The following is a 14,848-nucleotide window of genomic DNA, read 5'->3' as shown; positions in this document are numbered from 1 at the left end:
TTTAAAATCATTCACAATTGTTAAGTTAGTGAAAAGATAAAAGTGGGGCATTGAAACACCCAAACTGATCATTTTTTCAAGATATGTTTCACTGTAACAGCAGCTAAATTCTCCTGGGCCCTGGCAATATACTCAGGCAAAGGAAACCAGAGGAGAAATGAGAATTCAACTGTGCTGCTTCCTTAGAAGAAAACTACACTTTAAAGAACTTGGCTCTAGAAAATGCCTCCACTGAACTTCCAGATATATATATATATAATATGCAGTCATATCTAGCAGCTGCATGCAAAGCCCAGTGGGTAATTCAAAGATGGACAAAGATGGGGGGAGGGGAGACTTTCCTTCTACCCTCCTAGGTTCGATAGCCAGATCTTCAAAATAAACTGAGAACAGGCAGATTAACAGGAGAAAAGGTCTACAAATTTATTCATTTTTAATAGTACACACATGGGGACATCACAGGAAAAATAAAGTGAGTACCCAAAAAAAAAAGCAGTGCGATTTGAGAGTTTATATACCATCGTAATACGGGAAAGAAAGGGAGGGATGTTTGTTGGCCTCTCAGGGGAGAGTAAATGACTTTTAGGTAAGATGAATGGGCCCTTAGAAGAATAGATGGGAGACATGACAGTTTGTTATAAAGTCTGTCTGGGTGTGGTGTATGTGAAGAGGTAATCTTCCCCGGTTGATGAAACTCCTGGGGAGAGGATTTGTGACAACTGAGTTCCTTTTGGAGGGTCTGTCTTCAGGTAGATAAAGGGAGTTCAGAGAAAGTCTCTCACTGCATTTGCTGTTTTTCAAGAGCCTTTAGTTTAAAACAATCAATATACCAAAGCGGCACATTTTTGGGAGGCATGTCGTGAACTCCTTCAGATGACACCATGATCCCTATCCTCACAGTCATTGGATAAACAGACACATAATACATACAAATATGCGCACACACACATCTGATACTGTGACTCTCATGAAAGCTAAGAACCTTGGTGGGGGGGCAGGGGTGTTTATACAAAAGCAGCTCTCTTAACTGCTCTCCCCTTTAACCTACTTGCCTGATTAATCAGCACATCCCACTGCCTCTGTAGAGCATAACAACTGATGTTTCAGCACACCAGCGGCTCACAGCTAGTAAGAGGTGCTACCTGAGCCCAGTGCTTCTCAAGGTGTGGTCCAGAGATGGATGCCAGTCTGCAAACTATTTGTTACCAGCTGCCCAGGAAATGGAGAGTGAGCATTTACAAACGTGGGTAGTCATTACACACAGTTGCCACATCCAAGTGCATGAATAGTGAACTCATCTCAGTGACCAGTTCTGGCGGTGTTGACCTTGTGAGGTGAGCTGCATGAGGCACCAGCTGCCTACTAGTCAAGTGCTGTAGAATCGTGTGACCATGAGGGATGGTTTAAGGTTACTTTGTTAATACATTTTAATATAAATGTATTAAAAATCCACATCCTTTTTTTCATCACAAGATCATTTAAATTTGACCATAAGTTTAAAGGACAAGTTGGAACTGGCTACGGAGGAAGAACTGAAGGTGAATTTCGACGCTAGAGCATCGCTTGCTTCATTTTGAAGAAAAGTGAAAAATGAAGATCTTGAGCTTGCTGAAACTGCTTTGCCTTTTTTCATCTTCATCAACATCCCTCTACAAGGCCAGTTCCTCTACCATGAGTGTTATTAAAACAAACCCACAACCAGTTTAGATATACATTATTCATTAACCCCAAGATAAGCTATCACTAACCCAGCCTGGAGTAGATAAACAAGCAAGAAGTTCATTTCTGACACTAAAAATCTTAAACACTGATATACACAGAGTTTGTTAAAAGTATACATAGAGTATTTAATGTGGAGCATCACCATTTTACTCACAAATTTTGTTTAGTTATAACTGGATTAACAAATTAACTAGAGTAATAGTGATTCTTTATGTGAACTGCCTACACGCATGCTTCTGAAAAACATGCACAGATTTTGTAATTTTTTCCCACAATATTTGTTGTGTTTGTACTTACTGAGATGTAATTTTATTTATGTTGTTTCTAAAATGTTAAAAAGAATTAAGGCTTGCATATCATGTCTTTTTTATTTCTTTCCTTTTTTGTTAATAAAAGTATAGGTCTAAAAAAAAAAGTATAGGTCCATGACAGCTTGAAAATAAAAAGACTAGACCTTCACCATATATAGCTTAAGAAGCAGTGATGTGCTCCCACCAGCAAAGGTGTATCCTCCTCTAGGGTCAGCTGTGTTTACTTCTATTTATGCCAGTTGTTCTTATAATTTAATTTATTTGTACCCAAACACATAATTGTATATAAATACATAAAATATGAGTTCAGAAAAAATGTTTCTATGAAAACGAAGTTGAACATCTGAATACTGTGGAATAACACAATAAAAGAGTAACTAAAATAACTGCTGTTATATTAGGCATGAAGAAGTGGCAAAGGATGGGGAGGCAAATCAGAAAAATCTGGAAGGATTCTACATTCATAGTGCACAAGTATCCTGAAGTTCCTGTAACACTTTAAAGCAAGCCAAACCGAAAACCAGGTGGACCAGATGTCACAGGTTATGGTTTATGTGCAAAAAACAACATGGAAACCACTTACCAGGTCCTATCTCAGAAATTAGCAAACAGATGTACATTTATATGTTTGAATTTAAAATAAAATGCTTAAGATATAAATGTAGCATTTTTTTTTTTACACTTCTCCACTTCAACTGAGCAGCTGCTGGTCATGATAATCCCAGATAAGAGAGCTTATCCTGTAAACACAAAATTCTGCACAGAATATTCAAGAGATTCTGGCCTCCTGGCTCTATCACTGAGACATAACTGGTAGATGATAAAACGGGGACAAAATACAATGTACAGAAAGATACACCAATCACAAAAAGTATAAGGACCCCAAAAAGAGGTTCTAACCACATAAAGAAAATGAAACAATTTGTGAAATTGCACAGCCTATGTCTCTTTTTAGTAACATTATACCCACACCCAATTCCTACAGAGAATATGCTTTTTAGCAGTTAACAGCATTAACCAAATAAAAGCAGAGCCCTCAGGGGACTTTCTTTCAAAGGTCAAGAAACAAGCACAGAATCAAAAAGTAATATATAAAAAGTCCTTTATGAGATACTGCAAAACATTTTCTCTTACTATCAATATAGAAAGCTGTTTTGAACCATAAACCAAACTAAGCCAAAGCCATAGGTTTAGTTTAATTCTGAACTCAGACTTTTTTACAGCTTATCCACATTGGCCCACAGGATTAAAGTTTTAATTTAGCGTTAGGAAAAATAAGCTAAACAAATGAAAAGTACAATAGTGTGATGAGGGAAATTAACATAGTAAGTCTCATTTAGCATTATTGGGTTGAAAAAACTAAAATTATAGGGAAAAAATTTTAAGATTGTATTAATACTCAAATTGAAATAATTTGAACAAAAACTCATTTTGAACTAATAGTCCTACCCCCACTTCAAAGCACTGGGACTTGGCTGAATTAATACAAAATTTCACTGTCAATTATACTACGCAAATGAAATAGAACGGAAACAATATGCAAAAAAAAAGGGGGGGGGCCATAGAACCCTGTAGGGGAGGAAAGATAATTTTCCCTCCATGCTTCTGAGTTCTTAGCTGAAACCCTTGTAATAAAAGACAGATTAACAAGAGAAAAACAAACAGAAACTTATTAACATGTATACTTTGTATACATGGAAGATACCCAGAGGAAAATGAATAACTCACGGAGGTGCCTTAGAATTCAGACTTAAACACCATCATAAATGGGAAAGGGGAGGGGGAAGCTGGACTCTTAGCGGAAAGTAAATGATTTTCTGGAAAGATGAATGGGCCCTTAGAAGATTAGGCGGGACATATGACGGTTTGTGACAAAGTCTGTCTGGGGCTGGTGTCGACACCTAGGCTCCTCTCCCGCGATAAGAGTCAGTCCTCTCTGGTTGACGAAGCTCCTGGAGTGAGGATCTATGACAACTAAGTTCCTTTTGGAGGATCTGTTTTCAGGCAGATAAGGGGAGTTGGGTCAAAGCCTCTCCCTTGCATTTATTGTTTTTTTCAAGTGCCTACAGTTCAGAATAATCAATACATCAAAGTGGCATATTCGGAGGTGGCACGTCCTAAACTCCTACAGTCATATTTCGGGGTGGCGTATGCCGCCACCCTCCACACGCAAAGCCTAAACCATGCTGTGGAGGGACACTGGGCCGATGTCCCGGGTCCTGCCCTCCAACTGTGGCTCTACCGATAATTAGCACCATGACCCTGTTCGCTTGAATTCTCGGGTCCCCATCTGTGATCTCTGGAAGTCAGATGACGTACACACACCACAGGTGCTACCCACTCTAAGATTCTACTGCCCTGGAACTAAACATACAACTGAAATGGACTGAAGCTCTTATGGGCAATGTAAGGCAAGAAGCAAACATAAAATCTACTACAGTGACAGATCTGGACACTCACCCACTTGGCTGATAGTTATTCTGGTTATGAAACAAAGGAAAAAATGGGGAGACATGCAGCCTACAAAGCAATGTCAAGGACTACCAAACTTTTATAATTCCTCCTGGCAAAATGAGAAAACCACAATATAACTTTAAAAAATTTTTTTGCATTAAAATAGGTTTTCTTCCTTATTTTGTGATTAGCAAAAATTTATTTTTAAAAAACACAAAGGAAATATGTTGAGACAAGGGATTCACAGTGTTTATGTAAAGATTGCTTTACTGGCATCTTTACCTTCTCTTACAGAACGTTAAATTAATTCTTTCTCTTTAAGTGAAAAGGTGATAACGAAGTAATTAAGCATGTATAATCAGAACTAGATGGCCTGGGTCCAAGTCCCACTCACCAGCTGTATATCCTCGAGCAAGGTTCAGTTTCCTCATCTGCAAAATGAGGATAACATGGTCTCAGCACCTCATGTGGCTGTTGAGAGTTAACAGGAGTCAATATATATAAGGCACTAAGCACAGTGTCTCTGGCACACACAAGAACCTATATGTGTTCACTAATATTTCATGGTAACTTCATGTTTAACTAAACATAGATGTTCACTAATATACCAAATGAAAACCAAACAACATCAAGACCCTAGAAAACTGCACATGAAAATATCAACATTAAACATTTAAAACATTTAAAATAATTCCAAAATATGACATATACATGTCCTATGACAGATGTATGATATCTATAACAGTAGCTTCATTGAAGTGTTTTCCCAGGCTCCAACCCTTTGTCAATCCATCCTATCCATTAGAGGAAACTTCCTAAAGCAATGCTGGGTTTAAGTCACTCCCTGCAAGAACCTTAATGACTCCACACAGTACAGGGTAACCCTCAGACCCCAGAACCAGACTAAATGAGCCACTAGCACACTGTACTTCACAGTATTTACCACAGTTTGTAATTACATACTTGAGTGACTGTTTGGTTAATACCTTTCTCACCACTAGAATGAAAACCCAGGAGGTAAGGCTTGCATTTTACCCACCACTGTCTATCATAAGGCATGGCCTGCTGCAGGTGGCGGTAAGTATTTGATGGATGAATGAATGACCCTCGGCATCCATCAAGGCTCACAGCAACACCTCATAGGTATGACTCTTCATGGCTTGTAAAACACTCATATAAATTTTCTCATCTGAGCCTCACAGTAAGCCTTTAGGGAAGGCAGAGGCCCAAAATTCAGAGCCACCCAAGGTCACATTCAGTGGCAAAGAACCAAAGTGCCAACGCCTAGTCTGGAGTTCCTTCCAGAATATTCTTCTGCCCAAGTTAAATCCAATAAAACATACTAAGGCCTCGGCCTGGCCTCGCACTTTCCAGCCTCTGTGGTTTTTACTCTTTCCTTCTACTCACCTAGAACTGCCTCCGACCTCTTTTCCTGCTTTTCAATCATTAAACCAGTATTTATTAAGGACTGTGATTGATGGGCAAACCTTCCTCCTTCCTTCAGGGCCCACTACTGTGTCATATATGTGCCATTTCCAGTGCATGGACATCTGTATTTACTCAACAAAATGTCTTTCATTGTACAGACATTTATTTGTTCTTTCAATATAATAGTGAGCACCTACTAACTGTCCTCCTACTGTGTGAGGTTCCAATGAGAACTGCACAGTTAGAATACTGGTGTCCTAGTGGTTTGAAAAACTACTGCAGTTTCTAAAAGAGAATAACAATGTAAATCAGTCTGCTTTAAAAAGCAGTACAATTGCTGCCATTCACACAGTCTGAGATATCCCAGGTACCTTAATTAAGAAGTAAAGCAGCCACCAATATCCACCAAAATAATATAGATTTTATCAATTTTCATATCATTTTAAAAAGGAATACAGATTAAATTTACGTACCATCATTAAAAAAAAAAAAAGACTCACACAACGACAGCCACAAGCAAAGTATCTCCAGGTCTACTCCACCAAAATGGTTTTTGTACATCAGGTCTTTTAAACAGTTATCGGCCCTTCTCAAACTTGTCAGCTCAAAAGCACAGACAATTAAAATGGAAACAACAGATTCAGGAATCCGATTCCTCTGAATTACTAGCACAGAACCACAACTCTAAATACTACAGCAATAAACCTGCAATAATCCTCGTGAAATATAATATCAATTAAATGTTGGTGCAAGAAATGTAATGCAGAATTACTGCCGTATTAACACTCCCTGAAGATAAATTACCAAAGACTTTAAACAAGTGAAAATCAATTCTATGACTATTTAACACAGCTGGCTTTATTTAAAATTTCCCATAACACATACACTGGCATAAAAAAGAGCCGCAAAGGGTTAATAATGCGAGATTATATATGAATTCAGACGAAAGGAAGACAGCAGCCTAGGAATCTTCCTTTATCTTGGAAATGACAATATTTTACAGCCTCGGGGGGGAAAGAAGACAAAACAGTATTCCATAATGTTAACTCATTACAGGATTTAATAGAAACACTACCCAACTAATTTCAATCCTCCTCTTTCTTTCCCACCTATATTTCATTGCTGAATTTAAGAGGCCAATCTCAGATAAGACAAAAAGGAAAGTTGCAAGAACACAATAACGAAAGAAGTGGACAAAAACCTGAGAAATCGTTTGTCTCGAGGGCAAAGGCTTGGGTCTGTGAATCCGTATAAAGCTGTATGTCTGTCTCTACCTCACGATCTCCTACACGGACACAACTGCTTTCAAACACCGTGGTCCCACGGGTCTTGAACAAGCCTAAGTAAACCTGCAGAATGGTGGGGTTGTGCTGGTTTGCTTGCATGAGGGTCTTTAAAAGTAGAGTGAAACTTGCCCAGGTGTTTTCTTATATCTTCCAATGGACCAAGGGGCTTCCCCACCCCCATTTAAGTCTCCCGATTGCTCTGCCTTTCCACACCTTGACCATCTACGAGGCAGTGATTTATACATCCCACAGAGAAGCCACGACCAGCCTCAAAGAGCCTCATTAGGAAAAGCTTCCCTTTTATTAAATCTAAAGCTCTTCTCCTTGTGCAGTTTAATTCCACTCCCCCCCCCCCCACCTTTTATTTTCTTCTGTGAACTCAGTAGAAGGGAATAAACCCCTGAAAGAAAAAAATCCCTTTCATCTCACAAAATAATCACAGTTGCGAATCCTGTGAGTTAATAGAATAGGTGTGCCCTTCAAAGAAGGGAGAACATTAATGATCAAATTTAATTCTATCATTTATGTTTAAAAGATTCAGACCTAATATGGCCTTGTAGAAACAAAGCATTTAATATCTCCTTTGATTCTGAAATTGTACAGGTCTCCCTGAAAGTTTAAGTTCACACCTTCACCTACATTCAGTTCCCAGCAGGTGCACAGAGCTTTTCCTAATGGCTTCACTGAGTCACTGAGGAGGTGCGGATACAACCCAAGGCCCTTCTGTTTAACTACTGCAGTTGCCCTTTGGCGTCTTCTGCTTCCTTACCTTGGTAGACTGGAAGGTGAGAGGAGATGATATTCAAGTCTGCCAATTACACCTTACTCAAAATTCTTGATTTTAAGATATGCGAAGGATGAAATTGAGACGCTACTAAAATTGTTTTTGGATGTAAATTATCCTGAGGGCTAATTATGTACAATTTCTTCATTTTCCTTATTCAAGCAAGTGAATCCCAGATAAATTTCCTTTCAGGTCAAATTTTTCTTCTCTTATAAATTCATGACTAATCCTATATAACCCTAACACTGCCTTACTCACCCCTCAAGAACTCAGTATTACTGTATTATCCTGTTAGGAGGAAAGGAGCTAAAACTTGTCTGAGAGGGGCTAACGTAACATACTTTGGCATGAGGTTGTTATTACCGAGCAGAGTTAAGGTTAAATAACCCTGTAAAAGAAAAGGGGAGGGAGCCTGAGAAGTACCTGACCTCCATTCTAAGACAGTTACATAAAGGTTTCCCAAAGGTTTTCCCCTTTCTAGCATCCTGGTTACTCTGTACCTCTGGGGTGAACGTGGGCCCCCAGCCTCAGCAAGCTAGTCGTAAAATTAAGGGCTGCCTATATTTACAGCCTCTACTTTCTCTCTTCCCACTGAGTTCACCCCAATCAGGCTTTCATCCCTGTCGTTCTATCAAAACTGCTCTTGTCCAAGTCACCAGTGGCCTCCATGTTGCCGAAGCCAGTGGTCAATCTGAATCCTTATTCTACTGGATGATGACTCTGTCTTGAAACATATTCATTACATGCCTTCTGAAACCCTGCCCCCCCTTTCTTTGGGTTCACTTTCTACCTCACTGACTCCTCTTTCTAGGGTCTTCTTTGCTGGTCCCTTCTCATCTTTGAACTCTGGATTCCAGAATCTCTCATGTATCCAATTGCCTGCTCAGCTTCTCTACATGAGTGTCTAACAGGCATCACAAACTTAAGTCCTAAATCCAATTCCTACTATTACCACCTAACTGGCTCCTCCCAAAACCTTGCCCATCTCAGGACATGGCAACTCCATTCTTCCAGTTGTTCAGGAGCCATCCTTGCCTCTGCGTGTGTTTCCTCTCTTTCTCTCCCCTCTTCTCTCCACATCTAATCTAATCTAACGGGATAACAGCTCTACCTTATATCTAGAACCTGGTCACTCACTACCACCTCTAGCACCTGGCACAGCGAACATCATCTCCTGCCTCAGTTATAGCAATGCCTCTGCTTCCTCCCTTCATTCTCATCTCCGCAAAGCTGAGTGATCCTCTGTGAAACATAAATCCGATTACTGTATTACTAACCTGTTCAAAACCCTCTAGGGGCTTCCTACCTGCTGTGGGTTGAAGTGTTTCCCCCACAAATTCATATGTTGAAGTCTTAACCCCCGATACCTCGGAATGTGACCTTATTTGGAAAGAGGGTCATCACAGATTAATCAGTCGAGGTCCTTAGGGTGGGCCCTAGTCCAATATGACTGGTGTCCTCATAAGGAGAGGAAATTTGGACGCAAAGACACACACATAGGGAGAACACCATGTGAAGATGAAGGCCAAGACCTGCAAGCCGATGAACACCAACTACTGCCAGCAAATGATCAAAAGCTAGGAGAGAGAGATGGAACAGAGTCTCTCTCACAGCTATCAGAAGGAACCAACCCTACAATACCTTGACCGTGGACTTAGAACATCCAGAACTGTGAAACAATACATTTCTGTTGTTTTGCCCTGCAGTCTGTAGTACTCTATTACAGCAGGCCTAGCAAATTAATACACCACCTCACACAGAATAAAAGGTGAACTCCGTGCCACGGCCCAAAGGCCCCACATGACTGTACCCCAACTCACACACTGGGCCCCTTGACGTTCCCCCAACAGGCCAGACAAACTCCTCCTCAGGGCCCTTGCTCTGGCTCTTCCCATAGCCCGGCCTGCTCTGCCCCAGCGCCCTCAGTTCCTTTAGATCTCTGTTTAAATACCTCCATAAGGCCTTCTCCCTCCAACACTCTCCACTCCCCTCCCAAGCTTTATCTTTCTCCATCACTGTGCTGTCACCTCCAGATACTTTAAACACTTACTGTAATAGACTGGAAGATTCACTGCTGAGACCCGCAGAGCAGCTGCAGGCAGACGGGCTCCAAGGCCCAGCTCCTCGGGGTCAGCTGGTCAGCCTTAGGGCAGAGAGCTTCCTGCCGGAGGCCACACCCCTCCTGGGGCAGCCGCACCTGGTAACACACCTGAAAGGAGTGAGGTCATCGCTCAGTGCCGGAACCTCTGTCAGGGAATCCACCTCACTCCAGAGGTCTCCACAGGCTGCTGGGGGCTCTGTCATGTCAAATCTGCACCACAGTTCAACTTCTTCCTCAGCCCAATGCTGCTTCCACCCCCTTCTGTTCACCGTGTTGATCCCAAATAAACATCTTGTTCCCCAAACTCCATCTCAGCGTCTGCTTCAGGAAAACCCAACCCTGAGACACTTGTCTACCTTCCACAACCTGAACGTAATCTTATTGAGGGAAGGGACTTTGGTTCAACGCGTCCCAAAGCCTAAAATACTACCTGGTACAAAACAGGAAATGACTAAATGGGAATATTGGAAGGAAGGAAAGGGGTGGGGCGGGGAGGGAAGGCATTGACTGTTTGGATAGGAGACTAGCCCCTGGATAAAACAAAAGCCTCTTAATATAGTCACAAAGCAAAAGGAATACACGCTATCACAATGAAACTAGGCATGAGGTTTCTAAAGTACACATGGCTATTTGATTTCAGAGACACTTCGAAAAAAGTTGTGTACAAAGTTCCTGAGATTCGCTTATTATCTTGCTACTCCTGACTCTTCCCTTCCTCCTAGGATTTTAAATTTTGCAACCTCAAGTTGTACCATCAAGAGGGTTTTCAGGACCCTAACCTTTAAGGTAGGAAAGATACTGTATAATCACTGTTCAATAGCTTTGTAACACCTTATATGTTAATTCTTAATTCCCACTAATGAGAAACCCTGCTCAGCATTTGATCACAATAAATAGCTTATTATAGCCTTTCTCTTTATTGACTGCGTCTTATTTCAAGCCTCACTCAAGACATTATTTTTTCTTTCTCAGAGAATTGCCTTTCACTTTATTGCAAGACTAACTGCATTCAGCTCTGGCAAATGATTTAAAATATATTTTCCATGCTCCACAGTTGGCTACTCATTCAGACCCAAATAAAGCTGATTTCTACCTGGTTCCATATCTCATGCCAATTCAGTCAAGAATATGTGAGGTCTGACTATAAAGTAATAAAGCTGGGAGGGTTGTGTGTGCTTGGTTTATAGAATTACTTTCACTTCTTCACATATCAATGCATGATGAGATTCTAAGGGAAAAATGTAAAGACATGTTTAACACCAAAACCAACAACCCCTAAACTACAGCTACTACTGTTCCACTGGTCTGAACTACTCTAAGACAAATGGATTCAGAACACTGTGTGCCTATAGCCTAGGAATGTCATACATAGACGTACCTGAAATATTTTATAACCATAAATATGAATAACAGAGTCTTCCCAGTGAGACCCATCTAATTTCATCAGCCTTCTGAAATTACATCTTTCACTAAAGCAGCCTCGGAGCACAAAGGCAATAAGATAACATTAATTAAAATACATAAAACCATCCAGGAGTAGCAAGGAGTAGGCTACCTTTTTTTTAAGGGTAGAAATTGAACTAAAAATAGTAATCAATGTTTTGCCAGCTTAAAAAGCTAGGTCTTACTCAGTGCCTGAAGCTGTAACTCTACCAGACCTTCTCCAAGGCAGGATAATAATTAGCAAGTTATTATTCATTTGTCTGGTATGCAGCTAACTTTGCAGGGTGCCTGTGCATGCTCACTTTGCAACCACAAGCTTCAGTTCTCTGCTACCTGTTTGCCATTAAGGAGAATCCAGGAAGTTCCAAAATACAATGTGCCATCCCTTACCGCTATGCCAACAATCGAACCATGCAAAAATGAATCCTAATGAGACCCTCATTATTATCACTGCTGAAGTTCAGCTCTCCACTCCATTTGGAAGACATTTGGGGGCTGAAAAGAGAAAACAGATTCCTGGGACATTTCAGAAGACTGGTCATTCCTGTTGATGACCTACCTGGACAAGGCAAAAGAAAAGGATCTTAAACAGGCAGGAAGATTTCCAGCTTTGGTGCCTGTGGGGACGGTAGTGCTGTTAATGATGGTGGGGAACACAGCAAGTCCTAAAAGGGTTAAAAGGTGGTGGCATCACACATAGCTGGCAGGGATGTAAACCTGAACAACCACTTTGACTCCATTAAGGCTGGACAACCAGCAATCCCATGCTTAAGAATACACCTAGAAGAAATGCATGGTACGTGTCCACCAAAAGGCAATATACAAGAATATTCATAGCACCATTATTCTCAATAGCCAAAAATCGGGAAACCAACTGTCTGTCGACAGTAATGTGAATAAGTGGAAGTACATTCACACAATGGAAGACTACACAGAGTGGAAAAGAAGGAACTACTGCAACTCACAACAACATGGGAGGTTGAGCATTACAGCACCAACATGAAAGAGCACATACTGTATGACTCCAAATATGTGAAGTCCAAAACAGGGAAAACTCAGCTACAGTGACAGAGGGGTAACAGGAGGGATACCCTATGGACGGGGACAAGAGGAAAGCTGCAGGAAGGATGGAAATGTTCTCTATCATAATCTGGCTAATGGCTACACAGGTGCATACATATGGGAAAACTCATCCAGCTGTACACCTAAGATTTGTGTACCTCCCTATGTAGAAGCTATACCTTAATTTTTAAATTTCACGAGTAAATTAAATTCTCCTAGCCCTGCAGCTTTACAGTGATAACAAATCCCCTCCTCGAAACAACTCACTCACCACAGCTACCTGATAACAAAACAGGCCCACTTCAAAAATCAAGCGACAAAAGCATCTTAACAGACCGAAGTCCTCAGTACAAGTAAATGCACATTTATGAACATGTGTATGTGATGTAGGTAACATTGAGCTTGCCCGAGGAAGTCATTACCTAAATGCTCTGGACGTGAAGAATCTGGTTCCAGATTCTTCAGGTGTAGAACTGTGGCCCTGACATAGTATGTCATCTCCTCTCTCCTACTTTCTCTAAAACCCCCCAGATGTAATTTACTGATCCCTCTTCTGTGTTAAAGGAACAGGTCTCCATATGCTAACACCGTTTATCTGTGAGCCCCAGGGAGACAGGCTGGGGTTGGCGCACTCACTTTTGTCCCCTAAGCACCTTGTACACTGACCCAGCACAGTGCAATAAATGTGTACTGGATTTTGAACAATTCAACACACCTTCAGTAAAATTCTTTTAAAACTTCGGGGCTAGGGACTTCCCTGGTGGCGCAGTGGTTAAGAATCCGCCTGCCAATGCAGGGGACACGGGTTTGAGCCCTGCTCCAGGAAGATCCCACATGTCACAGAGCAACTAAGCCCATGCACCACAACTACTGAGCCTGCGCTCTAGAGCTTATGAGCCACAAATACTGAGCTCACATGCCACAACTACTGAAGCCTGCACGCCTAGAGCCTGTGCTCCGCAACAAGAGAAGCCACCGTAATGAGAAGCCTGCGCACCACAACGAAGAGTAGCCCCCGCTCGCCACAACTAGAGAAAGCCCGCGCGCAGCAACGAAGACCCAACACAGCCAAAAATAAAAAAATAAAAGCTTACTGGCTAAGAAATTGGATTTAAAAAACAAAAACAAAAAATTGGTAGAATTCTAGTCTCAGTTCAACTACTTCATGTACTAAAATTCCTTAATCTCAATATTCCTTTCTAGATAACCAGAATATATTTACTCAAATAATATACCTGCAAACCTTTTTCATCCACTGATTACCTTAACAGTAAAACAAGAAAAAGACGAGAAAGACCTGGGGGAAAGAATGAATGTAATTGGAACCTACTATGTGATAGGCCCTCTCTTAGGCACTTTACTTACACACATTATCACCTACAAACCTCACAACCTTTTAAGGTGGGAATTGATCTCTCCAGTCCGTAGATGAAGAAAACTGGGATGCGACTGGTCCATCATCACAGTTACGTGCCAGAGCTAGGATTTGAGGTAAAGACTGAAGAACACCAAAGCCTCAGACTTTCTCCTAGACGATGATCCTCCCACTGGCATTCCTGAGCTCTCCAAATGGAAACCTGGGACTCCCCAAGGCTACTTTCATCAGCAAGCTTCACGCGTTCCTTGTGGAGGCTGCTGTTTTCTGCATCATTAATTCTGCAGCTCTCCCAAGACCCAGCTGGGAACAGGACCACCGTTTCTGCTGTTACTGCAGCTGTCTGAAAAATATAGCACAGCCTTGGGCAGGTTGGAAGAGCCTGAGGAGGGCGGGGGAGAGAGAGAGAGAGAGAGAGAGAGAACACACACATGTGTGTACACAAGCAAGAAGGTGGACGTATGCGTATGAACTCTAATAATAAGGAAGTAAAGATAAATTTTAAGTCGTCCAGAAGAGTGGCCACATTTCTTTAATATGGTCACATCAGGATCTAATACATTAGTCTTTACTTATTGGGATATTTGTATATTTGAAATATCTTGTTGAGACAAAAGTTTACAAATAGATATAGATACACACATATCAATATGATATATAAATACACACATCTGGAAGGTTACCCAGACTATTAACTATTAACAATGCTACCTACAGGGAGCAGGAAGAAAGAATGGGGCATTTATACTTCATTCTGTATATCTTGAGAAGTAAATAAGATAAAACCTGAAGAACAAACATAAGTTTTCAATAATTACTACAGTTTTACACAGAGATGTGATTTATTTTTAGATTAGACCCAGCTGATCACACCTCTCCCTT

The 14,848-nt window shown here is 41.0% G+C and overlaps 1 protein-coding gene across 17 annotated transcripts in view; it reads right to left on the bottom strand.

Moving 5' to 3' along the window:
* Positions 1-14,848, bottom strand: part of APBB2 (amyloid beta precursor protein binding family B member 2) — a 363,766-nt gene that overhangs the window by 325,844 nt on the left and 23,074 nt on the right. For 9 of the 17 annotated variants that reach the window (XM_036852193.1, XM_036852194.1, XM_036852189.1 and 6 more), the window contains exon 1: positions 10,036-10,387. The exons of 7 other annotated variants lie outside the window; for them this stretch is intronic. The gene's annotated coding sequence lies outside the window, so the exon portion shown is untranslated. Of the gene's footprint in view, positions 1-10,035; positions 10,388-14,848 lie in introns of those variants that run through there. One more of the 17 variants, XM_036852190.1, reaches the window with a different exon arrangement.

This window comes from Balaenoptera musculus, chromosome 5 (genome assembly GCF_009873245.2).
Source record: "Balaenoptera musculus isolate JJ_BM4_2016_0621 chromosome 5, mBalMus1.pri.v3, whole genome shotgun sequence".
NCBI lineage: Eukaryota > Metazoa > Chordata > Mammalia > Artiodactyla > Balaenopteridae > Balaenoptera > Balaenoptera musculus.
This window is presented reverse-complemented; position numbering and strand designations above follow the sequence as displayed.